Below are 27,740 nucleotides of genomic sequence, written 5' to 3' on the forward strand. Positions count from 1 at the left end.
TGGCTTGTCTGTCTCCCTCCAAGTGCTTTCACTACTGGAGATCAAATGTGACGCCTCCCAGTTGATGCGGCTGATATACAAAGCTGTGCTGGCTTACCTGGGGTACAACTGTGACACTACACACCTTTCCAGTGGGCAGTCTTCCCTCCAGGACACTGAGCAGCAATACCCCCTCCCCCACTCTCCCTCCTCGCTGAAGACCTCAGCCAATGTCATGCCTAGGAACAGAGTCAAGAGGAACAGAGAAAGGACAGCTACTGCTGCTACACTGGGCAAGACTCCAGCCCCACCCCACTCCCACCCCGGCCCAACGTATTCTATGGAAACCCAGCATAGCCCTGTAGGGTGAGACCTTTGTCTTCACCAAAATTTATTAGTTCATCAATCCCTGGGGAGTCGCCAGCTCTGTGTTGCTATTGCTGCAGGGGCCCACTAGGTGGAGCTGTAGACTGCCAAGTTCCTGACCTCCCCTGGAGGGAGGAACTGGAGACCAGTTCTGAGTCTGGTTTCACTGAGTTTACACTGATGTCCTGGAGCATGCATGCAGAAGAGAGAAGTGTGTGTGTGTGTGTGGGGGGGGGGAGGGGTCTGCCTCGTCCAGAAATCTATTGTCTCAGCCTGCAGGTGAAGGGTAGAAGTGAGAGAAAAGAGGCTTAACGCTACCAAGGAGAATCAAGACTCACCAAGGAAGGTTTGGTGGAAGCAGAGGGCAGAAAGAAATAGGAGTTTTGTGCTAGCACAGATCTAATGCTTTCTGAAAAATGTAAGACTCAGGGGAAGGTAAAGCCAGGGGTACTGAGAAGCTTGCACTGTGTGGCACTTGATGCTGGGCCCTATTTATGCTGTGGGTCCATTCAATTCTGTCATCAGACCTGTGAACAAAGCATTTGCTTTTGTAAAGGGGTTAGTGGTAAGTACCAGGATCCTTGCTGGATGGTGTTGCTAGTGCCCAGACCAAACAATGGCTTCCATTCTCTCTGCTAGATCCCCAATGGAATGTCAGGAGCTGCTTGTGAGAAGAAGCAGGGAGAGGGGCTGCGGTCCGGGGGTGGGGTGGGGTGGGGGGGAAGCAAGGGTTGTTCTGATGTGTGTAAAGACCTAGCGGTGCTGAGCTGGGTGGTGGCAGTGCTAGGCTCAACACTAGAACCCTGGGCTCTGGAGGCCAATCACTCCCAAGGGCTCTGAGGGGGATTTGAGGGAGGGGATGCTGAAAGCAAGCTCCTCTGGTGAAGACGGAAAGGAGGGTGGGGAGGACAGAGGGACTGTCCTTAAAGAAGGTGGCAGTCTGCCGGAGCTCCCTTGAAGAGTTTCAGGGAAGAGGCAGCTGTAGCGGAACAGGTGGAGGCAGAGAGGAAGAGGTGCCATATTGGAACAAGGTACCTAGAAAGCCAGGCGTGGGTAAGAAGGGCTCGATTCTTCAGCTAGAGGAGGAAGTTATTGCCTCAGAGTCCCCAGGGTTGATGGGAAATGGTAAGAGTTGGCACACGGCTTAGCGGAAATACCACCTCATTTCCAAATTTAAGTGACCAGCGTTGCTCAACTGTCAGGGGACTTGCCCACCCCCCACCCTGCCAAGCAAGCCCTGAAGCCTTGGCAGAAGTATGGGGCAGGCCTCTGTTGCCCCATCTCGGGGGTGGGGTGGGGTGGGGGTGGGGAGTACCTGCCTTTCCATACCACTGCACAGGCTTCTCCCATCTTTGAGCTTTGCTTCCACCTCCAGGAAGCCTTCCCTGACTACTGGCTCTGAACTTTACTTTCCATTCTTGCTGATGTCTTGCTCCAAGCTCTCTAAGTATCCCTGATGTCATCAACAGAGCATTTGCACTCCTTCTGTCGCTCATTCATATCTTGTAGCACAGCGACCACCTTGTAAACACTGAATCGCTTGCGGTCCCCCATTGGCACGGCAGACCCCTGTGCTGGCTGGCTGGGTAAGAAGGGAGTGATTGACGAGAGCGGATGGACGCAGATGGGCAGATGGACGGATCAATCAATGAATGGTGAATAGGTGAATGGACAGATGGATAGATGAATGGGTAGATAAATGGATGGGAAGCCAAATGGATAAGTGGGTGGATAAATGGATGGATGGAGATGTAAGTGTATGGATAGATATATAGATGGACAGAGAGTTGAGTAAGTAGAAGGATGGATGGATGGATGGATGGATGGATGGATGGATGGGTGTGTGGAAGAATGGATTGGCGAGTGAGTGGGTGGATAGATGGATGGATGAATGAAAACAAATGGCATGCAGAAAAACGTTTCCTGGTGCCTAAGCTACGAACAGTAAGCCCCGCTGCTCACCCATTAAGCTGTTTGGTGTCCTTGGCACTGAAGAAAAACTTCTGAGACCAGGGTCTTATTCTCTGACCAGGTGAAGGTGGCTGGGAGTGGGAGGGAGAGGTAGTAGGAAGGAATGGGGAGAAAGCCAGAGGTCCTCAAAGAGGCAAAGGAATTTAGGAAAGAGGATGCGTCCCATGCCATCTGTGACTGGAGAGCTGAGAGCCAAGAGCAGGCTGGTTGGGGAGGGGAACTTTTCTTCCCCTGGGTCCCCTCCCCTGGTGGTTCTTTCCGACAAACATTAAGTGACTCGACATTTGAAAATGTATCCCGTTCTCCAGCCAAGGAAAACTGAAAAGCCCTGAGAAGCATCCTGACTGAAGCCTTATTCTTCTCCTTAAATGTAACCAGCTGGAATCCTTTTGAAAGGAACAAATTGCCCTTAAGTGGGGACTGTGCACTGCGCTTGAGGAACGGAACAAAAGCCACAGTGCTCTGTCCCGCTGTCCCTTAGGTTGCCAATCAGGATCCTGAAAGCAAGGGACCTTGAAAGTTCTCCAGAGCTGCTCAGGCACCCCCCACCCCGCGCGCGCGCGCGCGTGCGCACCACTGCCACCCCTGTCTGTAGGAGCACGTCTGTGTTGCCATTGCCCTAGGGACCACCCCCTTGCCCACACTGTGGAGACAGCTTTCTTAGGGCCTAACAATCTGGAGACAGGCACCTTTGCAGGCAGCCACGGACTGCCTTCAGGGCTCTCAGATCTCCCAGGCCTTCCCCAGCCTTCTCTTTACACGCTGAGTGAAACTAAGGAGCCTGCGACAGGCACAGAAGAGTTCATACAGGGCTTCAGAAACTCTAGATAATCTCTGGCAGAGTGGCCTCTTTTGGAAGGGGCAGGCAGATTTATGGGGCCCGGAAGTAGGCCTTCCTAGCAGAGTGGGGGCAGCCTGTACATGCCTAAGGGGGCTGCCGACTGTAGACATTTGCACAAGGGTCTGTGACCTCAGAGGCCAGCCGCGTTGTCAGCCACCTAAGGTGACTCTCATTCTGTACATCCAGGGCCATGTAAGCTCTAGAAGATGCCACCCATCATAGAGCTTCCAGGACAAGTGGAGGAAGCAGGCAGGTAGCCCCAAAGCAGAAGGACGTGGGTGTGGGCCACGACTAGTGAGGGACAGACAATGGCGGGAATGGCCAGGTGAGAAAGTGACATGTGAGAGGCCGCAAGGCCCTAAGGCTTATCTTGAAGCCACTACTATCTCTTGTTTAGGCTGAGGGCTGGGAGCAACTTCGGAAGGGCAAGGTCACTGTGGCAGCAGATGGGGGTGGGGGAGGGGAACCTGAAGGAATGCAGGGCCAGTGGAGTAAGAGATGTCAGGGTGGTGGGATCCATGGGGTGCCCTGTCTGGGGGGGAGATCAGGGGAAAGGTAGAGTGGGTGGAATCCTGGGTTTCTGGGAGAGATGAGCATGTGGGTTTGAGTGAGACTGAATACCCGACATTCCCTTTGAGAATGGAGGCAGCATTGATTATATTCATGCCTCCATGTGGTCTCCTGGGGCACAGTCCCAGCCGGCATCCGTGCCCACTGATCCTGAGAACCTTCACCAAGCAGGAGACACAAAGAAGCCTTCCTTAGATCTCCAGAGACAGCGTCTGGCACCAGCAAGTTCTATTGTTCAGTGTCCCAGGACCTTGGGTGTGGAACAGGGACAGCTGCAGACAGACACACTTGTCTGTCTTGTCTGGTTGATGTCACACAGAAAGACTGGGTGGGCTGGACACCTGGAAAGGGGTCTTCAGTGCCCAAGTCCAGGGAAATCTATAGAAGACACCTCTCTCTCCGGTAAAGGATATGGCAAGATTAGAGGGCGCTGGCCAGAGGTGTCAGGGTAGATAGGTGGTGAAAAACGAGCATTGGACCCAACCACAAGGGAGTCGTTGGTGACCCTCATGAGGGCACTAGGGAGAGAATGAGAAGCGGACATTGTGGAGTAGGCTAGTTACTCATAACAGTCAGCTAAAAGAAAAGGACACTCAGGAGTGTTTTAATCTCACAGGACAGAGCAAATAGGTAGGGCAATGCCAAACTGGAGGAGAAAGAGGAAGCACAGGCAGTCCTGTTGGAAATGTTTGCATGGATAGAGACAGACATCGAGGGGCAGTCAGCAAGGAGGGCTTTCAACTGGCGCCATCAACCTTGGAACTGACTGGACCACCAGAAGCAGGAACTCCCAAAGGGCCAGGAAATGGAGCAGAGGAGAAGCTGACAGCCTGGGGCGGGGGCCTGTGTGCTGGAATCCAGCCAGCAGACCCCCAACTCCAGGGTATAGAAACGATGTGGGATTGTATCCTAGAAATGCGTGGAAGAGCTTTTGGTCACAGACCATGAGGGATCCTCATGCTGTCGGGTGTGGCAAGAGAGGGAAGGAAGGAAAAGGAGAAGGGGAGAGGCAATAGCCATGGGGAGAGATCATGATGCCTGTGTCCCCTTCCATCCCCAGAGAAGAGAGGGAATCACAGCAGCCTAGAACCTGTGAGCAGAAGAAAATGTATGACAGGGTGAGGGGACCACCAGCAGGAAGGCCACCACCGAACCTAACAATGTTTTAGGGAAGACCTGAGAAGCTATGACCGTTAACTTGCTAACTAGCAGCCAACCAGAGCTTCATACATGGTACCAATTAGTACTGGATGTCACTATAAGAAGGGGTAAGGTGCTTTGCAGTTTGTCTTCTGAAAGGCAAAGCATTTAGGAGAAAAGCACAGCTCCTCGTAGAGACTTCGGGGTGCCTGTGTGGTTGGAGGCCAAACATGGGAGCCCACGAGGATGAGGCTGTAGTTGCAGGGGTGCTGATAGGCAGAGTTGAACTCCGGTGGGCAGAGAGCATCAGCCATAGACTGAGAGATGCATCCAGGAGACTCTGCTCAGGTGTCACTGGCTTCTTAGCTTGAGTGGTCCAGCCTGTCTGTGTCTCATTTCAACCTAGGCCACATGTGCCTGGGGGACACAGCAGAGCCAGGTGGTGATAAGGGGGGGGGGCAAGAAATTCTGACAGGTGAAATAAGAAACCCCAGACAGCAGACAGGCCCATTCATCTTTCATATATAATCTTGTCTCTGAAATCTACCCTGAGAACATCACCCAGTGCTTATATGTAGACTTGGGTACCATTCACTCACCGATCCACGTGTCTGTCCATGTACACCCGCCATTCATTCCTCCATCCCACCCCACATATCCATCCCCATCTCTGTTTATCCCACCATCCATCCATTGGAGCTAATCTTGATGGGGGATTTGCTTTCTGTAACTCCTGTTTCAGGAGCAAGGGATACAGACAGCAGACCCCTGCCCTGCCCAGATGTCTCAGAATAGCAAAGATGTCCACCACTGCTATTGGGTGCTCCTTAAACCCTGAAAGTGGAATGGGGGGCATAACAACCAACCACAGAGGAGCTCCCTATAAACGAGATGTAATGGCACATTCCTGTCATCCCGGCCAAACTCAGGGTACATCCTCAGCTTCACGCTGAGTCTGAGGCCAGCCTCAAGAAACAAACATGTCACAAAAACTAAAATAAAACAAATTGCATGCTAAGTGACTTAGGTGTTCTTCCAGCGTGGCAGCTTAGGTAAGCTCCTTGGTTGACCTTTTGCATAGTTCTCTTTATTCCGTCCCCCACCCCCTCATCATCTTCCTTGTTGATGAACTCAGTGTTTTAGGGCTTGAAGAACTTCTGGCCAGACCTGAATCTAACCCCAGGGGACTCCACTGCAAGTGCTGGCTGATGCTTGCTCAAGGAACACGGCCATCTGATGTCTGGTCTCAGCTGAGGTTCGCAGTCAAGGGTTGAGGAAGTGCTTGCAGATGTTTTCAGATCAAATAGTGTCTCTTTGAGCAGCTGTGTGGGCTGCTGCATGGACGGGCACATGGGACCTTGCAAGGAGAGTTCAGTGGGCTTGCATCTGGTCGAGAAAAAAAGGCAGGAGTGTGTGTGTGTGTGTGTGTGTGTGTGTGTGTGTGTGTATCCACCCGCCCACCCACCCACCCACCTGCCCGCCTGTCTGTCACTGGACAGGATCTGGTCACAGTGGTCTTTTGAGCACCAGCAAAGGCTTCTTAGCGTCTTAGCTTTTGTTGTTCAGAGGGTCGAGCACATGCATTTTCAACGCCACCGAGAGTTGTCTGTGCTCACCAGAGAGAGAAGGCAGTGGGTCCAAAGAGGAGTCTTGAGAAGGAGTCTTGCAGATTGTTTTAAGAGCTACAGTATGTCATCTATCATCCACACCTGCACAGTGTGGTGGGGAAGGAAGGAGAGGGGCCGGAGGTGGGACAGTAACAGCAGGCAGTGCAGTGTGAATGGCTGTCTGTTACTCTGACTTTAAAGATTCCTCTCACTCTGCAGGGACCAGTGTACACCGTCACTTTGGTGAGCCCGTTGAACATCATGCAGTCCACATGACACTAATCACAGCCTCGTGGGCATCGTGGGCATCCGGACGGGTCTCAGGGCCTCTGTTTTGCAAACGAGGCAGGCAACACAGTTCTGGGGGGATGGTTTCTTAATAGACTTTACACTTTAGAGCAGTCTTAGATTTGCAATACTGCAAAGTAGAAAATCAAAAGGACCCCCCTGTCTCCCTGTCCCCTTGCCCCATGTCCCCCTGTCCCCCTCCCCCCAGCTGTCACTATCCATCTATGTCACCTAGAGCTGGTGTTGTACCCACCATGCTATGGTTTTGTGGCCCCGTGATGACACGTAGCCACTGTTACAGAGTAACCAGACAGGGTAAGCTCAGTGCCCACAAGGACACTTTGTATACTCCCTGCTTAGCCCTCCTCCCCCTAACATGCCTGGCAACTGCCGATCCTTTCACTCTTTCCAATTTGCTGGTTCCAGAGTGTAACGTAGCTGGAATCATTTGCCATGTAACCTTTTCAGATTGGCAGCGCCTCTGCAGCCATCAGTCATCTGAACTCCCCTGATATCTTCCTCCAGCCAATGGCCAACTGCCCTGGGCTCAGCTTTTCCCCCATGAATTGCTTTTCCTTTAAATGGACATTTCTATCCAAGACTTTGATGTGAACAGAGGACCACCCACTTCTGCCCCTGGCACCAACTTCAACATCCTCTCTCTCTCTTTTTTTTCTTTCCCGTTTCTCTAATATAAATGTATCCAGGGTAGAGATGTCTATATGCCTGGGGAAGAAACAATCACAGGTAGCTCTGGTGAGGTGAGATCCATGCTGCGATACGGAGCAGAGTGCAGGCCACTGGGAGCTTTGTCCCTCGGTAATAACAGGGTAAGCGTCACCATTTTTCAAAGCACTTTCCCTGTTATGACAGTCATTGCTGTGTGTTCTCCGCCATGCTGTAATTTCACATTTCTTATCTCACATCAGTCCCCGTAGACAGGCGGGACAGGTGTGGGGCTCTGTCTATGGCAGGGAATTCGAGGCCTAGAGAGGCAGAGGGAGTCTCCCCAGATCCTTCCAGAGAAGACAAGTGTGGGCTGTGGGCCGGGGGTGTAACTCAGTTGGTAGATTTCTTGCCTAGCGTACACAAAACCCTGGGCCTGATCCCCAGCCCTGAATAAAACCAAGCATGCTGGTGTACTTATAATCCCAGTACTCAGGAGATGGAGGCAGAAGGATGAGTTCCAAGTCATCTTTAGTTACGTGAGTTCAAGGTCAGCCTGAACTATGTCAGAGCCTGTTGGAGGGGCACACCTTGACCTACAGCCTTATACCCGTGGTTTTGCTGCCTCCAGGCCTTATCCAAGTCTCACCACAAGCTGGGAGACATTACTTTCATGTGACATGGAGGTCAAAGCTCTGAGACCCTGGCTTCTAAGCCATTCTCTGTTCCACTTATCTTTCCGTTCCCCGACGGTCATGTGAAAACATCTTCTGGCCCTCCTCCATGGGCCAGGCTCTGTGCTGAGCGCATTAGGAGTAGATTCTAGGAGACCAAGGCACCGGAAGAGGTTTCAGCTAGACTAAGAGGGTCCAGAACTAAGCTCATGTCCAGTGTTGCCACTTCCTGGTGAGGAGAGGGCCACCTGGAGGGTGCTCCACATGGCCCAACTGCCACCTCCTGCTCTAAGAGTGCCTCCCTCGCCCCCACATCCCACACTACTTTCTTGAGCCTGCATGGCCCAGTTCCTTCCCATAGTAATGAAAAGAATACAGGCCTAGGTGCCCAAATAAATGGCTTCCCATGTTCAGGGAAGAAGCCAGAACAGGAAACAATCACTTCCCTTTGCGTACGGGCTAGGACGATTCCAGAAATGTCACGTGTCTTAACCAAGGGACAGGTGGGCGTGGAGCAGGCCAGGTGTGGTGCGGGTGGCCTGCAATACGTACAGGTGGAGAACCCTGCAATTCTTTGCTGCTTTTTTGGGTCTGCAGGGGCAGAGTGACATTTGGGTATCTAGGCCTGTGTTCTTTCTACCGCTATGGGAATGTAGAGGGACTGGGCCATGCGTGCTCAGGGGAATGAAGGCCCCCAGACTCCCAAAAGGACGGTGTGGGTGGGATGTGGCAAAGGAGGAGAAGGTGCTGAAGGTGCTTCGGGGTTCCAGTTCCCTAGCCTGCTTGTGTAAACAGAGGCCTTCTGTTCGCTCCGAGGCTGTAACTGAAAGAGTTACCACCAGGGGGCGCGAGGTGACCGTCATCGTGCCCGAAACAACGCAAAGCCCGGAAGCTTGGCTGGGGCCACCAGGGCAGGAACACACAGGCTTCTCCTAGTTGGTGGAGCGGGATCCATGAATGAAGAAGGCACAGAGAATCCAACGTGTGGCTCTGGTGTGACGCTTGAGGTCCCAAGCCCCGCTGCGTCTATCTTTTCACCAGTCCAGAGTGAAACTGCACCTCTGTTACGACAGTGCAAAGAGCTAGCCGCCGAATGCTTTCCATTTTCAATGTCCCCAGTTCGCCCCTCACTCATGATTAGCCCGGGGGAAACTGCTGATGGGAAGAACATCGAGGGTACCTCCCACTGCCGACCCCAGATCACAAAGATTTTGAAACAGTGCTCGCGGTTTCCTAAGTGCAAACTGGGAGCTGTGAAAGCTGCCTGCCTCAGTTTACCGAGGTTTAGTTAGAATCTGAGCCTAGAGAATAAGAAACCAGGGACTCTCGGAAGATGTAAACCTTGGTGTCATTGCTTGGAGCTCTGCCACCTTGTGCAAACTCCCTGGCCCTCTAAGATTCCCTGTTCTCCCTTAGAGTCCCAAGAGTACCCCCTTTCAAGGCTAGGACCCAGAGGGCAGTCCTCTGTGGAATTCTTTCTCTGCCCCATCTGGACTGTTTTCCCCAGTGGGTGACTCCCTCCTGCTAGACACAGGTAGCTTCCAGGATCCATCCTCTCTCTCTCATTCATTTCTCTGTCCTCTCCTTAGTTGTCCCTCTTTTTCTTGGGTGGCCTTATCCACATACCAGTTGTCTCAACTCATATGACCACTGAGATGTCCTGTGGGCCCTTCATATCAAGCATCCAGTCCCCGCCTTACCCCTTACCAAACCTGTTTTATCCTCAGTTTTAACCCAGGACTGGGGGAGTGGAGGGGTGTCTCTGTCTCTCCCACTGTGCTACCAGAGCCCCATGGAAAGGTCTAGAAGCTGGCTATCTCTCCTTTCCTCAGGGTCCCTACTTTGGCAGCGGCTACCACTCTCTGGACCTAGCCTCTCACCTAGTTACCACCAAGCACCACTGTTTGTCCCCAAGGCTCAGCCTGTTCTCAATTCGGCCATCAGAGGGCGCCCTTAAGTCTGCGGGTCAGATGAGTCCAAGCCTTTGCCCAAAGTTTGTCAGGCTTCCCCTCAGTTTCCTGAGTAAGTGCCCAGTCGCTACCAGTGCCTGCCAGATAGATGCCCTGGCATCTGACCTGTTCCTCACATCCTCTCTACTCTCAGCTCCTCTGCACTTTGCCCACCTAACTTACCTGGTTTCCCAGTATTCCTGGGGTCCTTTGCACCAGAGAGCCACCTCTACCTTCTGACACCCCCACCCTCTCCAACCTTCTTCGAATGGCTCTCTCCCTTTTAGATGGTTGCCTGAAGGTCGCCTCCTCAGGGAGGCCTCGTAGAGTCCACTTATCCCCTTCCCCGTTTCTCATCCTATTCACAACCTTCCAGCCTACATGAATGTCCGTCAAGAATTCTGGGGTTTGCTAGTTTGTCTTTCTGCTGCTACCACGACCCCACAACTAGACTGTATGCTCTGGGAGAGCAGGGCTCTTCATCTGTTTAACCCAATGCTGTACCCTCAGATGGAGAACAATCTCTGCCACACAGCAGGCTCTTAATACAGATTGGTTGAATGGATGTGATTTGGTGAAGATTGACTTTCTTTCTTTCCTTCTCCTTTCCTTTTCCTTCCTTCCTTCCTTCCTTCCTTCCTTCCTTCCTTCCTCCCTCCCTCCCTCCCTCCCCCCTTCCCCCCTCTCTCTTTCTCTCTCTCTTTCTTTCTTTCTTTCTTTCTTTCTTTCTTTCTTTCTTTCTTTCTTTCTTTCTTTCGTAAACCTGGGCAGTTTTTCTTCTTTCTCTCCCAGTGCCTCCCCCAGATCCTCTCTTCCTTCTTTTCCCGTCAGTAAAGAAATATCAACTCAACACAGCACAACAAGACACGGATAAGACTCGGCAAGAACCCTCCTATCAGGGCTGGGGGTGGCAACCCAGTAGAAAGAAAAGAGCCCCAAGAACAGTCAAAAGAGTTAGAGACAGCGCCTACTCCTACTGCTCGGAGTCCGATAGAAATCCTAGGCTGAACAATCACAACATACATGCAGGGGAACTAGCACAGACCCACGCAGCTCCGAGATTGCCGCTCCAGTCTCTGTGAGCCCTATGGCTCATGTCTAGTTGATTCTGTGGGCTCTGTTCTTGTGGCTTCCCTGACCCTTCTGGCTCCTACAATTCTTCCTACCTACCTTCCGCAGGGTTCCCTACACTTCAAGAGGAGGGATTCAATAGAGATCTCCAATTCATCCATTTTTCTTTACAGTTTAATAAATACTTCTGATGACTGTGCATTGGTAAGGCTGCTTGGCGGTATTCAGAAAGATCACAGCAGTGGTAGTTTCCCGACAGTTTGTAGTCTTCAGTAATGATTTAGAGTGAGTTATAGGAAATCCCTGTCAAACCAGCAAGACCATACTTACACACCCATCATTCTCAGGATGGTTGGTAACTTGGGCACACATTCCCCAACCAACCTTGGGTCACAAGGCCCAACTGGCTCACATTCACGTCGACAACTGTACCTTTGGGGATCACACCCAGGGCCATTTACAGTGGGGATGTTGGATTCTTTTTCACACCAAGTTTTGTCAGGCAAAAGGTAGCTTTCAGCTCAGGATGTGTAGCATGGGCTTCTTTGAAACGTAGGCCCATTGGTTACTATAGGTTCTTACTATAGGTTACTATAGGTTCTTACTATAGGTTACTATAGGTTCTTACTATAGGTTACTATAGGTTCTTACTATAGGTTACTATAGGTTCTTACTATAGGTTACTATAGGTTCTTACTATAGGTTACTATAGGTTCTTACTATAGGTTACTATAGGTTCTTACTATAGGTTACTATAGGTTCTTACTATAGGTTACTATAGGTTCTTACTATAGGTTACTATAGGTTCTTACTATAGGTTACTATAGGTTACTATAGGTAGGTTTCTTGAAAAAACCATCGCCAACAAAGCAGACCGAGGAACCAGTCTCCTCCACACCTTCTTTCTCCCTTTTCTGTTTGAATAACTTCCAATCCTTCTGTTTCTCCTTGGGCATGAACTTTGGGTAGAGCGATGCCTCATTTTCTCTCTTTCTCCTTCGAGTCTGCTCAATCATGTTGGAACGTATGCATGCTCTATACAGTCCCTCTCCTGATCCATGCCGTCCCTCTCCTGATCCATGCCGTCCCTCTCCCGATCCATGCCGTCCCGATCCATGCCGTCCCTCTCCTGGTCCATGCCGTCCCTCTCCTGATTCATGCCGTTCCTCTCCTGATCCATGCCGTCCCTCTCCGTCCAGCAGACAGGCAAGTTCTGCTCCTGTGGACCGTACTCATCAGTGCTTTGGTTGGTGTTTCTCCTTTCATGCATCTTAATGGTGTTTTTCGTTTGTATTGTCTCGCATAGCCCTGTTTATGATAGAGTTTAGCCTTTAGGCCAATCTATCTCCTTCCTTCCTTCCTTCCTTCCTTCCTTCCTTCCTTCCTTCCTTCCTTCTTTTCTTCCTCCCTCCCTTCTTTCCTTTCTGTCTTTCTTTCCTTCTTTCTTTTCCTTCTTTGACCATTCATAGCCTCCTGACTTTCTTTGTTTTCCTTCTTTCTCATGGTAATTCAAAAAATATCCATAGGATTTATGGCATAACTCAATGTATTCATACTGTGGCATGATGATAGCCAGGGAGCTAAAAAAAAAAAAAAAAAAACCCTCAGTGCCTGGGTTTCACTGGCTCGAGTATGCAAAGTCTGTTGGTGTCTGACACTGACACTATATAGATGATGCTGATGATGCTGATGCTGGAGTTAATGAAGTGAGGAATAGTCTCAGCTACCGAGGTGACCAGTGTGGCCTTACAATTTTTTTTCCGAGACAGATTTTTCTCTGTGTAGCCCTGGTTGTCCTGGAACTCACTCTGTAGACCAGGCTGGCCTCAACCTCAGAAATCTGCCTGCCTCTGCCTCCCGAGTGCTGGGATTAAAGGCGTGCACCACCACCGTCCGGTGAGGCCTTACAATTTGACAGCCAAAGAAGACCAAAGCCTAGTTGGCAGGAAAGTGAAAATAATTTTCCTTTCTCTTACCTCCTCCTCTTCCTCTTCCTTCGCCTCCTCCTTCTTGCCCCTCTTCTCTCTCTCCCCTCCCCTCTGTTTCCTTTCTCCATTGCTGGAGACTGAACCTAGAACCTTGTGTGTGCCTGCCATTTACTCTTCCTCTTCTCTGCTCACTCCTCACTCCTTGGCTGAGAGATAACGGCAAAAAAATAAATAATAAAAAAGAGATGGGAAGGAAATATTATGTCTTTATATGAAGCGAGACATAAAAAAAAAAAAGCCAGACTCAGCTATTCAGACAGTAGACACCCAGGAAACCCAAGGAGGGAATGACCGAGTCTCTTCCCATGTCAGCACCCAGAGAGATAACTTTAGTGAAGTCTGAGGGCTAGGTGGAAATGGGGTACAGAGGGGTGGCAGGCATTGTCTCCTGAGGCTGGATAGGGGCATATGAACCACCTTTGTTGGCAATTAAGAGACCTGCCTGGGGCTCTAAGGCCCTTTGAGTAGGGTTGGACTGGAAAGAACAATACCCGTGGGAGCAGAAATGCAAGGTCCTCTCTGCACCCAGCACTTCCTCATGATGCACCGTTTCTGCAGAGCTGCTCCCCCAGCTCATCTCGCAGGCAGAGAAGTGAATAATCTGAGGTCCTGCATTGCATCCCCATATTTTTAACATGCTTTTGAGCTTTCTGCACCTCGGGCTCTCCCCATCCCCCCAGATGGGGAGCCAAAGGCCACGTGAAGTATACTTTGCTTGGTGAATTGTCTTGGAATGGCTCCTTTCTCCTCTAGTTATTAGCAGCCTTCCAGGATTGCCGAGGGAAGGTACCTACGAGGTCAAGATTAGACAGGCAGGAGCAGGTGGACCAGGACCTGCATCTGCAGGGCAGTGTCCTCAGAGCTGGCTGACCAGGTTCCATCCTCGGAGCTCTCAGGGAAAACCTGCACTCCAGGAGAGCCTGAATCGGCTTGGAGCAGTTGATGGAAAACAAACCCAACCCAGAATGAGCAGAAGAGCAGCATTTAGGTTTCATCAATGTGTCAAAGTCGTGGTCTGCCCACAAGAGGACAGAAGATGGCCACCAAGGCAAGCACAGACGTGTGATAAGATGCCAAAGCTGCTGCCCTTCAAAACCCGCCTTCTAGGGCTGAGTCTGTCACAAACATATATTATCTTTACACATGAGGGCTCTTGCAAATCAGTACCAAAGAGATGAATACTCCATAGGGAGAAGATGCAAAGGATGCTACCAGATGATGCTAGAAAAGATGAATGCAGGGGCTTTTTGGTGTTTGTTTGTTTGTTTGTTTGTTTGTTTGTTTTAAGACAGGAAGTTTTGTTGCTCAGGCTGGTCTCAGACTCAGTCTGTAGTTGAAGATGACCTTGAAGTTCTGACCCCCCTGCCTCTTCCTCCCCAGTGCTGGGATTACACGCATGCACCACCACACCTGGTTTTTATCCAGTACATGGGACCAAATCCAGAGCTTCAAGCACGCCAGGCAAGCACCCTTCACCAACCGAGCTGCATCCTCAGCCCCATATTAGGATATAGTTTAGAAATGGTATAGACTTGATGTAAAACCAGCCAGATAGCTGCTGGCACCCTTCTCTTAAAGGGGAGAGTGTGTTACAGACAAAAGTACAAATCGCCACAACCTCTCTGGAAGTTGATTTGGTAAAGTATATCAAAACTATTAGCACGTTTCTCATGTATAGATAGTAATTTTTGTTCAAGGAATTTATTCTAATCAGATGACTTAATCAGCCACAGATGGACATTTATGTAAAGGATGTTCATTGTAGTGTTATTTAAAATAGCAGGAAAAAATGAAAGCCATCTAAACGTTCAGTAATAGGCAGTCTAACGAGAATGTACTCTATCCATATGAAAAAAAAGTACCAGCAAGCCATTAAAAAAATCACATTCTCAAAGAATATTTAAGGCTATTGAAAAGTCTCACAATATATTTTAAGTGAAAGAAAACCAAATTATAAAACAGTAATTTCACTCTAGCCCCATTTTTTTATAAAAAAAAATATGTCTTTTTGTGAGTGCAAAATTAAAAAAAAAAAACTTGACAAATGGGGAACACATCAAAATGTTGACACTGGATTATCTTGAATGGTAGGATTCATGGTAAATTTTATTTTCCTCTGTACACTTGTCTGTAATTTCCATATGTTCTCCAATGAATGAGTATTATTTTAATAATAAAGAAAAATGCTATTGGTGGTGGTGGGGGGCAGTGAATGCTAAGAGAAAAGACTTCGGCTATCCAAATGGTCTGAGTGCTGGTTGCTATGGAAACCGTAACTTTGAATTGCCCAACTTTTTGTGAATTACTTTCCTGCTCTGTGGGCTTAGAGCAAGATCTGGATTCAGTATTCTCCAGGCTGGCACGTGCCTGGGGGTAGGGGAGATAGAAACTGGGGGGCCCTGGTTTCATCTTGGTTTCCTTTCCTCTCCCAAACGGGGAGGGCCCATGCTCCCACAGTAGATGCTGGGGTGAGAGCTGCCTCAAGGACCAACCCTGCTCCTCTGATCTGGTTCTTAGGGTTCTCCTAAGTCTCTGAGGAACCCAAAGGTGGGGTTCCGGTCACAGCATGGGATAAACAGCAAATAGCTCGATTGCAAAGCAACCATTCGCAGACTTCAGTATGTAAATGAAAGTCCTGCTAGCTCAAGCCAGGCCTTGCCCTTTTGCTCTGTCTTGCCCTCCTCTCCTGCCATGGGAGATACTGCCCTCCTTGAAGCAAAGCCAAAGGTGGAGGCTGGGTCCCAGGCTACCTCATCTGAGCTTCGGAGGCGAGGCTCTCAGGCCAGGGAATGGCTTGCCACTGCCATTTGCAGATCCTGTTGGGAGCTCTTGGGTGTGGAGAACGGATTGAAGCAGCCACAAGTTGGAATTTTAAAAAGCAATGTGTCCTTTGAGCAGGAGCCCGGGCTGGGGGCTTTGCAGGCTGTCGCTTTGTCCCGGGGACCAGATGGAGCTTGTTTTTCTGTGCACTCCATGGTTTAACCCTTCATTGCGCTCCCTCCCCAGCAGACCCATTCAGGAACTGCTGCTGCCTCTGGGGTGAGAAGTTGGGAGGATGAAAGAGCATCTCAGGCTAGGAGATACTGCTTGGGAATGCCTCCCCTTTTATCTCCCGCCTGTGCCTGGTTATTTTGTTCTGTTTAGCAGGCTCAGACATGTGCCAGACACAGCTCTAAGCACAGTGGAAATATTAATCCAGCTACTTTTCAGAACCATTATTATCCCTGTTTCACAGATGTAAAAACTGAGGTCTAGAGAAGCTAAGTAACTCGCCCAAGGCCACGCAGTTGGGGAGTAATGATAATGAAGCCCAGATCTGGATCCGAAAGCTGTGCATTGAAACACAGCATCATGTCCATGTTTTCAATAACAGGCAAATAAATCATACTGTTAATGTTTCTGGCATCTGGGCTAATTTTTTTTTCTCCCACTTAAAATATTAGGAGCACCAGGCACCATCAGAGAGACATGAAAACCAAATCTGAAAGACCACAGCCCTCTTTTCAATCCCACCAGTTTGTAAAGCCCTGCTTAGAAAACGTGTGTGGTGTTATGAGAAAGGCCTTTCTTGAGCTTGAAACTTAGGCTTTAGTAGGAAAATTGCACGGCTCCCCTCCAGCAGGGGCTCTGGGCTCTCTCTGCTCGTGAAACCCTCTCTCGCTCCAATCCTCTGTAATATCAGGAACCCTAGCTCTTCCTGAGCTAAGTCACTCTCTTCATTACTCTAGTGACATCTGAAGTGATGGGAGCTGGGCAGACAACAAGGAGTCAGCACTCACTGTCTCCCACCCCCAGCTGGTGACAAGCAGGCTGTAGGGAAGAACTTAAGAAGGAACCAGATCCAAGATGAAGGGACTTGAGGATAGTCGCATCTTTTCTAGGTCATGTATCTACCTGGGAACAGTTACTCTATCTGCCTCAGGATGCAACTAAAGGGGACTTGGGAGCTTGACAAAGTCTATTTTGAAGTGACATGGGCTAGGAGTGAAGAGATGCACATGGACTTTTTAAATCATTACCTTGAATGACAATCTAAGACCACGCGTATGCCTTGCCTTACTAGACTGAGTCTAAAAAGCATGATTTGGCTTTTGCTAAGGGTGTTTGTATCATCCCTGTAAACGGCTGCCCTGGTTCAACATCCTATCTGGAGTCCGATCCTTTGGTTTCTTTGAGCTGCAGGCTCATATTCTGACAGGGTCCCGAGGTTTTGTTTCTGCCTGGCTAAAGCCACACCTGCTTGGGAGCATAGGAAGATCCAAGAGTGTGGTAGTGAGTGCTTGATGGACAGTCTCAAGACCAAATCTGCAGGTCTAGGATTGGACCCACCCACACAGGGCCCTGATCCAGAGTCTGCTGAGTAGGCAAATGATTATGCAATGAGGAGCAATATCTAGTTAGCGCCAGATTACCTGGTCTCATATTATTTTCTTTTGCTTCTCTTTTGTTGTTCTCACCTTGAAGAAAAGCCATCCCTTGCTCTGGTCTGATGTGCTATGGCTCCTGAATAGTCACATGCTAGAGGTCTGATTCCCTGTGTAGCTGAAGCAAAGCAATGGAACTGTTGGGAAGTGTGGTCTATTGGGCTGTGGCTAGGTCATTGGAGGAATCCCTTTTGGAAGGGATTTATGCTATCGTAAATGAGTTCTCACTGAAGCGAGTTGTTATTAAAGAGCCAAGTCTGGCGCCCCTGACTCTTCGATTTTTTGCATATGTCCTTCCCCTCCCACTTAGTTGTGTTGTGATCCCACCATGGGGACCCTCATCGAGGGCCACAGAAGAGAAGCCTGACCTTAAGCCTCCAGCATCAACCGTGGCCTAAGGAAATCTCTTTTCTGAAATAGTTCTTGCTATATCATTTCTGTAGTGAGGAGTAGGGCTGGGGCCCTTCTGGGTGCCAATCTAGTCCTAGTTCCAGGAGTGGGGTTGGTTATGAAGTGGGCTAACTTTCCTTCTGCCTCCTTTGAAAGGTGTGTGCTCTTGTAGGGAGTCTGTTGTGTTCCTCTTTGACTTAGGGGTTTGGGGAAGGGCAAGTCCTCTGTGGTCCAGCCTGCCTTCACCCAGCTAATGTCATCTTTAATACCTTTTCATCTGCTGTCCTACATGACTGAGGCCACCTCTAGAGTTCTAATGACCTAACCTCAGTGAGTGATACTGGGGGTGTTTTAATCTCATTTCTATTGCTATAACAGAACACCAGACTCTGACTAGATTGCACACAGCAGGGCCTTAGCTCTATTCACTATGGAAATGGTAAAGCCAGGGCTACTTTGCATACAACCATCTGGTTTTATATCTCTTACATATTGCTTCCTTTTATGGACTCTCCATCTATACTGACCATGCTTAGAACTCTAGATCACTGGGGTGCTAAGAACAAGCACAGGACCCCATCACTAGGACAGAGTCTCTAGGAAAGGGGAAAGAAGTTCTTGAGAACTTGGGAGAGGTCCAGTTGCCCCAGTCAAGGCAGAAATTTATTTTCCTGGAGCCTGGCCTGCTTGGCAAATATAGATTATTAATTCACACATATAAGGAATATATGAGCTTTCTCAGACTGCTCAGCAGTATCCGGGGGACCAAGGAAATTTGTGGGGATTCTTGCTTTTCCCTGAAACCACCCAAGACTACTAAAATTATTTTAAAATTTATTCTCCTTCTGTCATCTGTCACTTCTTGCCGCTGTCAAAAGATGATTAGTATCCTTATGGTCCCTCTAATACTTGACAGGATGGGAAACCTAATAGCAGAGAATGTCAGAATTATGTCTAAACTAAGAGTAAATAGGCCCAGAATTCGGATGTGAGTCTAGGGCCTGCATTTTAGTCTATGGAGTCCCAAACGCGAAAGACCCATTTGTGTGACCCTTCTGTGTGGCTGAGGACCAAGAAGGCCATATAGAGAGCAACCTAAGTTCAATCCATGTATGCTAAGCAAGGCAAGACTGAGTTCAGCCCCTACCCCCATTCTGTATTTAGCTAGCAAATGTACCTTTCTCGGTCTTTAAACCTAATCTATAGAAGTGTATACAGGGGCTAAAGAGATAGCTCAGTTGGTAAAGTGGTAGCAACCTGAGAAACCTATGTGGCAGAGGTGATCGCTGAGGCTGGGTGTAGCGGCCTGTGCTTGTAAGCTCAGGCCTGGGTGGGGACAGGTGAGTCCCCGGGGCTCACTGGCCAGTCAGCCTAGGCTAGCCGGTAAGGTCCAGGCCAATAAGAAAACCTGCTTCAAAGAGTAATAATAAAAAAAGGCATGTGTGGAACGACAACCTATGTTTTCCTCTGGCCCCTGTGTGCATGCGCAAACACACACACCCACAGGGAAAATATACTCAAGGGCCTGGCGCCTTCCCCGCAGCAGGTGTTCCACTAAATGCTATCTTGTGCTCCCCCGGGGTTTCTGATGCTCAGCAATGCTTAGCGGGAATGGTGGCCTCCCTCTGGGGTTGCATCTCCCCTGTGTCTTCCCCTCAGAGGGCTTATCCCTTTTCTGCCCCCCTTCACTTCATTACTGACTTTGTACCAGCCCCGCTGGGTTGGGTGGCAGGTCCCCCTGTCTTCTGTCTTCTAGCCAAAGCCTGTGGAGGATCTCGCCCGAGGGCGCACTGGCAGGTGGCCGGCCATAGATCTGAAACTACCAGCCAGGCCTTCCGCTTTTCTAGAAACTTCTCCAAGCCATGGTTCAGTCAGCACTTAACTCCCATGGCCACAAGTAGGAAGGTCAGCCATCCAGTAGCTTGATTTATTCTGTCAGGCTCAGTATGGTGCCACACACCTTTAGTCCCAGCACTGGAGAGGCAGAGGCTTGAGGACCTCTTTATGAGTTCAAGACCAGCTTGGTCTACATAGTGAGTTCCAGGCTGGCCAGAGCTACACAGGGAGACCCTGCCTCAAAGGCAAAAGAAATATTCCTGACCTCCACTGATGAGTGCTCCTATGATTTTCTTCAACTCAAAAAAACTTTTTAAATTATATATATTTATTTGGGGGATGGGCATGTAACATGGGCTGCTTATGGGGGTCAGAGGACAGTTTGGTGGAGTGGGCTCCCTCCTACCATGTGGGTTTCAGGGATCTAACTCAGGTCATCAGAAAGCCTCTTTAACCCACTGAGCCATCTCACCAGGCCATCAATGGTTTAAGATCTTTCTAACATTACAAAGTAGATGAGATGTCCAACACCTTTTGGCCTTCCCCGTCCACAGTTACCAGGGAGACAGCAGCTTAGAGTCAAAGTTCCTTCTCAGGGAACAAAAGGTGCCACCACGTAAACACAGGCCAGCAGCAACCATACTGACACACAAGGTGAGCCCCAGGGACCAGGAACCCAGCATCAACAATAAAAAAGACCCTCCCTGGGTACAAAGCTTTTCCTTAACCTCTGCAGAAAGTCCCTTGCCAGGCTTGGGGTTTTTTTTTTGGGGGGGGGGTCAATTGTTTTGAAAGCCTAACTACTTTATGTGAGCAAGCTGGATCCTCTCCCACCTCCCCGACAGGAAGGCCTCAGACACTGAGCATGGCTGTAACCTTCCAAGGCTACCCTGAGAGGAGATGGCATATAACTAGAGAGCTATTGAGCTGGGCAAGGATGATGAAGGCTGACTGCTTTCATCATCCCTGGTGCCCAGGACTATCTGTAGGCTTCTTTGAGCAGGTCCACACACAGCGGAACACAATGGTACATGACTACACATCAGGTACTACTCAAAGTGTGTGTGTGTGTGTGTGTGTGTGTGTGTGTGTGTGTGTGTGTGTGTGAGAGAGAGAGAGAGAGAGAGAGAGAGAGAGAGAGAGACAGAGAGAGACAGAGAGAGAGACAGAGAGAGAGACAGAGACAGAGACACAGAGACAGAGAGACAGAGACAGAGACAGAGACAGAGAGTGAGGTGTTTATACATGCGTGTAATGTGTATGCATGACCTACTCAATCAATTTCTACTTTATTCCTTTGAGACAGCATCTCTCACAGAACCTGGACTTAGGTGGCCTGGACAACAAGGTCCAGTGATCCTCCTGTCTCCAGTCCCCACAGTGCTGGGGTCATAGCTGCACATATGGCTACATATGGCTTTTCTGTGGGTGGTGGGGTCTGAAGTAGGTTCCTCACACTTGCACAGGAAGTACTCTTACCCACCGAAGCATCTCTCCAGCTCCCCAAGGTCTTTGCCCAGCCATCATTTAGTCTTCCAACAACAAGACTCCCAGGCAAGTCCTACCATTATTCCTACACAGAGAAGCAGGATGTGTCTTGCCCTGAGCCACTACCGCTAAGCTTCAGGACTGGCCTCCAAAGTCCAGTGATGCGCCTCTAGTGGCTATTTATTGACCACTATGCTGTCCTGCCTGTTGAGGTCAATGGTTTTAATGAACTAAAACACAGTTCCACAAAGCCCCCACAATGGGGATCAGTTTTCTGTCTGGCCTCTTGATGAGGCCAGTCCCTTACTGTCTTTCTCAACATTTCCTTTCCAGGCACTGTTAGCCTGCCCCGCCCTTTGTCCCAGAACCCAGGTGGCCTTAAGCTTTTTGTTTTGTTTTGTTTTGTTTTGTTTTGTTTAAGACTATCTTCTATTTATTCTTTGACAATTATATACATGTATAATATGTGTCTTGATGATACGTATTCACCCTCAACCGCCCCTCCCACACTCTCTAGATACCCAATCTATCTCCTCCCACCTTCATGGCCTTTATTTTGTCTTATTGTGAAACCCAATGAATTTAACTGCTGCTGCCTGCTAGAGTGCTGACTAATCCTGTTGACTGTCTTAACCTTGTATGGACATTCTGCAGGTAACCATAACTGCATCGAGTTCATGAGCACAATGGCCATGTCACATCCAGCAGACAGCATTTCTTTGCATTTGAAAAAAAAAAGATTTAAACATTTTTTAAAACTGTTTGTAAATATGCATCTGTACATGGAGATGTGGACATGGATGCAGGTGTCTGGGGAGGCCAGAATCAGATGCTGGGTTCCCCGGACCTGGAGTTTTTGGTGGTTGTGAGGTGCCTGACATGGTCACTAGGAACTGAACTGCTCTGCAAGAGCAATATGTGCTCTTAACTACTGAGCCACCTCTCCAGCTCCAAGAAGATAGCATTTTGTAGGATTCCTCCCCATCTTTCTGGCTCTCACACTTCGTCTCCTTCCTCTTCACCTGTCTTCCCTAAGCCTTGTAGGGGTTGATATACACGCAGGGGATTTCTGCAAATACCACGGCCAGCAGAGTAACAGTCCACCAGAGGCCAGAAGGCAATTTGGTTCAACAACACTCAGTAGCACTGTTGGTTCAAACTTCAAGGGTTTGACCTAGAGTAGTTTATTTTAGTCCTATTTAAGCACAGCACAGTTGGGAAAAGGGTTTCCTGTGCACAACAGAGCTTAAGACACGGCATCAAAACTCTTTGTAAGGTATACGTGACATTTTCCATGATGATAAGCTCCATAGATCGACTGAGACAAACCAGCTCGAGATAGGGGTGTAGGGGGTGGAAAGATCTGGTGTGGCTTGGCCTCACAGATAACACGCAAAGGTACCAGGCTATTAACAACATCTGTTCTATTCTTCTGGGCAGAAAATGGGTTATACATCTCTCCCTTTGAGGAGACAGCCCTGTGTGCTTATCCGTGGGCACAAGGACCAACATGCCTCCTACACACATAGACATCTCATTTACAGCTAAGCACTCATCAGGCACTTACTCTCAGAACTTTCACTAAATTTCAGTTTCTACATTGTTGCTCACTACAGAGAGAGGCTGCTCTGGCCAAGACTAACCTATTGCTATAAACATCGATATTTGGAAGGCAGTTTGGCAACATGCCTACTTATCAACTTAAACAACACCAGGAGGTTCCCCCCTCTATGCACCTATGACCTCCCAGACCATGGGCTCTTGACCAGGTTGATAATGCCAGTATGAATTCCCTCCTAGGGAGGAGAACTCAGATCAAATCACAAAGTGATTGGTTGCCCTTGTACCCTCCATGCCATTATTGCAGTGGTGATCACATCGTACTGGGAAGTATTGTAGCATTTAGTTTCCAGTGGTCCAGTACTGGGGAAGACCGCCAATGTACTTTCTCCCCTAGCAGAGTGCATTAAGACCTTCAGGCACTATGAAGACTAGCCAGCAGGGGGGAATGTTCGCATCAGTTCCAGCTTGTTTCTTTATGTTCTACAAACCACAAGTGTTGTTTCTTCCGCACTAGGGTTTGACCAATGTATGGTCGGCAACCAAAGAGCAATGGCAGGAGCTAGAAAGATGGTTCCTTGGTTAAAAGTTCTTGCTGTTCTTTGAGGATCCAAGTTTACTTCCCAGTACCCACACCAGTCAGATCACAACCACCTATAACTCCAGCTTCAGGGGACTAGATATCCTCTTTTGACCTTCATTGACACCCACACATATGTGGCACATATACACAAAGACACATATACATAAATTTAATTAAAAAAAAAGAACAATATCAATAATCTTTGTTGTTTGGGGTGAAAGGCTCTGGGACCTTCCTGACCAGAAATTTGGAGGGAAATATATTATACCTGGCATGGAGATTTTTATTTAATAATCTGTGTCTTATGGGGTAAGGATCACTCATCCATCCAGGGTACCAGAGTTCAAACTTCATTTTTAAAAATTATACTTTTAAGTTAGCTTACAAAGTAGATTTTCAAGTATTTTTGGCTCTGGCTAACCCACCCATCTCCACTTAAACCTTTAATTCCCCCCAGTATCCACCCCTTCACTTTGATGTTGCATGTGTCCTGTTATCCTCTTACTCCTTCTGGTCTTGAACTCTTGATCTTCTCGCCTCAGCACGCCCTCATCCTGAGGCTACAGGCATGGACAACAGTGTGTATGAATTGTCTAGAATTCCAACCATGCATCTCCTCTAGAAGAGGTAGCTCACACACCCTAGACTTCCTGAGAAAGGCGTACGGATTGCAGAAGAAAAGCAGGGAGGGAAGGACTACGGTCCACCCAACAGTAGATTTATCTGGGGCCAAGGCATGAGAAGAGCATCCCCCTAAGGAAAAGAGGAAAAGCAGCCATGTTTATCGTCAGCACAGGCAGGCCTAGAGCACAGAGCACATTGGTTGAAAGCCAACACACTAGATTGAGCTGTTGCTGGCTCGGAAGATTGGCATCTGAGATCGGTTCTGAGATGGAGTGGGCAAACCTTTCACTTTGCCATATGAAAAATATCGTGCCTCCAAGGCTTAAATAATAAGCATTTATCCTCGTAATTCAGAAGGCTCAAGTTTTAAATCAAGGTGCTGGCAGACTCTTTGTCTTGTCAAGGCCCCATTCTTGTTCTCAATTGTATTGGAACTCATTATGTGGATCACAGTGGTGAAAGGGATCCCAGCTGTGCTGTCTTTCCTCACCAGGGTGTTAGTCTCATTTAGAAGAGGGCCCTGCCCTCACGAACTAATCACCTCCCTAAAACCTAAAATGGCATCACACTGGGGATTAGGGACTTTGAATTTAGGCAACAGCACTCAGTCTGCCACAGAAGGGAATGGTTAAACAGAACACCAGTTTTAGAAGGCAGGCACAGGGCTGTCAGATACCAGACAGATACATGAAAAATGTTTTTATGTGTAAGAGTTTGGCTCAGGCTGGGGAGATGGCTCAGCAGTTGGGAGCACTGACTGCTCTTCCAGAGGTCCTGAGTTCAAATCCTGGTGACCACGTGGTGGCTCACAACTATCTGTAATGAGATCTGATGCCCTCTTCTGGTGTGTCTGAAGACAGTTACAGTGTACTGACATATAATAAGTAAACCTTAAAAAAAAAGTTTGGTATTCAAGGGCTGGAGACAGAAATAGATTCAAAACCCACCTCTCTAAGGCAAGTTCCTCAACTGCAAAACAGGATTCATAATACCCACCTCACAGGGTTGTTATCCATTTCAAATAAGGAAACAAACCAGTTGGCGATATATGTATGCATGGTAAGAGCAGAGAGCTAGCTGTGAAGAGTCAAGTGGCAAAGACAGGCATTCAGGGAAATCGTGAAACCATCCTCCTTTGTCGGGTAGCCTTCCACAGGTTTCATCCCTTCCCACATCTCTTGCCCCGTTGTTTCCCACATCTCATTCCTTCCTTTTCCAGAGCCTCACCGCAGGTGTCCACATCTGCACATCTGCACCGCAGGTGTCCACATCTGCACAACACTCTTCAAAACCACAGCACGTCACATCTCAGGGTAGCGATGGATGGAAACGTAAACAATTATTTACAGCGTCTCAAGGGAGTCTGCAGTATGTGAAGCTGAACAGGCTTAGCTTAAAGGAAGAGCAGGAGGAGGAAGGGGAGAGGGAAGGTTAGGAATAGGAGAAAGAGGAAGAGGAGGAGAAGGAAGAGAAAGGAGGATGAGGCAGAGGAAAAAGGAAGAGGAAAAAAGAAATATTTTCTCAATTAGCAGAAAATAAAGATTTTTTTGCTCATTTTAAGTGTTTCTTCTATATTCCTCTTGAATCCTTCTCACATATTAATAGCAAGATTAAGACTTAGTATATGCCAGGTATAGTAGCACACACCTTTAATCCCCAGTGCTTGGAAGGCAGAGGCAGGCATATCTATCTCTTGAGAGTTCAAGGCCAGCCTGGTCTTGAGTTCCAAGGACAACAAGAGCTACATAATAAGTCCTGGTCTCCAAAAAAAAAAAAAAAAAAAAAAAAAAAACAAAAAAAAAAACAAAAAAAACAAAAAACCAACCAACATACCTAGTAGAAAGACATAGTATACTTGGCTATTTGATCCACACACATGTGCACACAGGTATACAGATGTACATACACACACGCACAGGTAGAAAAGCATGTATGCAGATAAACAGTTTGTCCTCCACATATGATGGGTTCTCCACCAGCTAGTTGTAGATGAAAAAGATTTTTAATTCAATAAACTTTATGTTATGTACATGAGCATTTTATCTGAATGTTTATATGTGTATCTCATGCATGCTTGGTGCCTAAGAAGAACAAAAGAAGGCATCGAACTCTCTGGAACTAGAGTTATTGATAGTGAGTTCCCATGTGGATGCTGGGAACCGAACACAGGTTCTCTGTAAGAACAAGTGCTTTTAACCACTGAGCCATCTTCCCAGCCCCTGAAAAATATTCTTAATTGAAAAAATATATATAATTTCTGTAGCGGTCAATTTTGGTTAAACCACTTTGTGCTTCCAGCGGGTCTAGCTCCTAGCTACCCGCCAGAGCCCTCTGGATTCTCAAATGAAACACACACACACACACACACACACACACACACACACACACGGCAGTTAATTTTAAATTGACTAGCTCAAAGTCTGGGTAGTTCTAATTGCTAGCACACATTTCCCTCCTGCAATCCTGGTTTAACACCCTCTAATTCTATATTTTATCTTTTTTGCCCTGGCTCCTTCTGGGTGGCTCCCTAGTCTTTGCTTCCCAAGATACTTCTGGGCAGCCCTTCCAGGGGCCACATTCCTTCTCACTTACATTTTGAATGATTTTCCTTCTGCAGCTCTAAATCTGATCTGCCTCCCTCTGAATCGTGGTGATCTTTCCCTCCTGCCTCTCCTCTGGTTCCTAGCCTGCACAAATCTCAAGGTCTTGCCTCAGTCTACCTGCCCAGCCATTGGCTGTTGGCTCTTTATTGATTTATCAAAAAACACCTGGGGACAAGGACCTTCAGAATTTGGGCACGCAGATTCCTGATTTGGGGGGCCGAATTAATTCAAAGAATTGGAACCAACCCCCAACAAATTTCCTCTGAGCTGAACACACATAGACTTTTCCCTGGCTGTCAGTTCTAAGCAATGAGATATAATGATTACCTTCCCAGCGTTAGCTCTAGATATGCATTAAAGAATCGGGAGAGATGGGTGTAGCCTTTTATATTAGAGTACATTACATAGGAGATCATTTTATATAAGAGATGAACAAATTTAGTATCTACACGTGAGGTCCTTAGATAACCATACCCTTGGATGGATAGTAAGGGACAACAATGTTATCTACTTTATATATTTGATTTAGAAATATATAACATATAAATATATTGCATATATATTCAAATGTATTATGTGCTATGGTTTGAATCTCAAGTGTCCCCTATAAACGTGTTTGGAACACTGATCCCCAGATGATAAGGACGATTTGGGGAGGGAGGCTGTGAAACCTGTCTGCTGTATGTGCATCACTGGGTTAGGCATGAAGGAACACACTGCCTGCTTTATGGAGGTGAAAGATTGTGGTGGCGGCTGTTCCCCCCCACAGCAAAACAGAAAGCAGAGAGTGAGGCCCTGGCAGCGTGCTCCTCCGTCCTTCCCTACCACAGACAGACACCCCAGAAACCTTGAAACAAGATAAACAGTTTCTTCTTCTTCTTCTTCTTCTTCTTCTTCTTCTTCTTCTTCTTCTTCTTCTTCTTCTTCTTCTTCTTCTTCTTCTTCTTCTTCTTTTTAAAGATTTTTTATTATTATATCTAAGTACACTGTAGCTGTCTTCAGATGCACCAGAAGTGGGCATTAGGTCTCATTATGGATGGTTGTGAGCCACCATGTGGTTGCTGGGATTTGAACTCAGGACCTTCAGAAGAGCAGTCGGTGCTCTTAACCACTGAGCCATCT

At 48.2% G+C, this 27,740-nt stretch overlaps 1 protein-coding gene and 1 pseudogene across 1 annotated transcript in view; one reads left to right on the forward strand and one right to left on the reverse strand.

Moving 5' to 3' along the window:
- The window catches only part of Pebp4 (phosphatidylethanolamine binding protein 4), a 219,512-nt gene that overhangs the window by 12,232 nt on the left and 179,540 nt on the right, over positions 1-27,740 (forward strand). The gene's annotated exons all lie outside the window — the stretch shown is intronic.
- On the reverse strand, positions 11,432-12,171 carry Gm19017 (predicted gene, 19017; annotated as a pseudogene).

Source organism: Mus musculus, chromosome 14 (genome assembly GCF_000001635.26).
Source record: "Mus musculus strain C57BL/6J chromosome 14, GRCm38.p6 C57BL/6J".
Lineage (NCBI taxonomy): Eukaryota > Metazoa > Chordata > Mammalia > Rodentia > Muridae > Mus > Mus musculus.